This window comes from Octopus bimaculoides, chromosome 3 (assembly GCF_001194135.2).
Source record: "Octopus bimaculoides isolate UCB-OBI-ISO-001 chromosome 3, ASM119413v2, whole genome shotgun sequence".
Lineage (NCBI taxonomy): Eukaryota > Metazoa > Mollusca > Cephalopoda > Octopoda > Octopodidae > Octopus > Octopus bimaculoides.
In genome coordinates this window covers 135700186-135701672 of record NC_068983.1, presented here as the reverse complement: position 1 = coordinate 135701672, position 1487 = coordinate 135700186, and positions in this window count along the sequence as shown.

The window sequence follows — 1487 nt, the reverse complement described above, 5'->3', positions numbered from 1 at the left end:
TCTTCTTCAACTCTCTAAGTTGCTGTTGCTCTCACTTTTGAGTATGCATGGAATGCACTCATTTCTTTCTTTACTGTTCAAGTGTTGTTTGCCTGATGCAATGCGAGATTCAAAGGCTGTTTGGTCTGACCTTCTGCCTCTACTACCATCACTTCATCTTACATAGATCCTATCAGTATCGCTGTTGATGTGGAAGTTGCCAGCGGTGGTCAGTACCTTTCTAGTTTTGATGTCCAGACTGTAGATCCCATTAAATGTCCAGTCCAATATCCCAAATGTTAATACTAGCACTGGCACTGCAAAAGCATTGTGAGATATGGTCTTGTTAACTGCAGACAGCTTTGAGTTCCATATTTTCCAGAGTCTATAGAAGTACTCTTTTTCTATTCTGGCTTTAGTCACAGAACCAATGTATGAAACATGCTCATCAATTTTTAGATACTTATTGTTTTCATAATTACAGACAAGAGAGACATGCATGAATGCATGAATGCATGCATGCATGTATGTATGTATGTATGTATGTATGTGTGTGTGTGTATGTATGTATTATGTATGTGTGTATGTTTGGATGGATGGTTGTAGGTATGCATGGATGTACATACATGCATTTACTTTCACATACACACATGCTTTCATGGACATGTGCATGTATGCACACAAAAGTATGCATAAGTCTATGTATACATTTGCATATACATACATAAGTGCATAGAGCAACAACACACAGAAGGGTCCCACAAGGCCTAACATTGTCCTGTTGCTATACATATATATATATATATGTATTTACGTAAACAAAGTATTATTCACTTAAAATGGTCAATGTCTAATTAAAAATTGAACAATCCCCAACTTGTTGAACATCCCAAAAGAATGAATTTCAGACAACCACACACAGAAGATATATATATATATATATATATATATATATATATATAAATTTAAGGAATGGAGAAAACGCATGTTATAACTGCATACTTTATTCCGACATATGTTTCGAAGAATTACAATTTATGCGATCCATAGGAATCGGCGATGTTAAAAATGTAAACTTCTCATCAGGGAAATGCATGGGAATCATCTTAAACGTAAGACATTATGACCGAATATGATAACTATAGTTGGATAATGTTATGACGTGATTCATTTGAAAAAAACCCTTAGAAATATATAAAAATATATATATACGTATGCTTTATTGGATGTATGTACATTTTTGTACACAGATATATTTATGCATAAGTTTCTTTATATATTCATATATGAGTGTATTTGTGAATTTGTATGGGTGCGTATTTGTGTAAATGTATTTTTATATATATAAAAATATATGTGTATATTTGGATGTATATGTGTGTGTATATATATATATATGTGTGTGTGTGTATATAATTGTGTATACATGTGCATGTATGTGTGTATGTGTATGTATATATATATGTATATATGTGTGTGTGTATATATATATATATATATATATATAT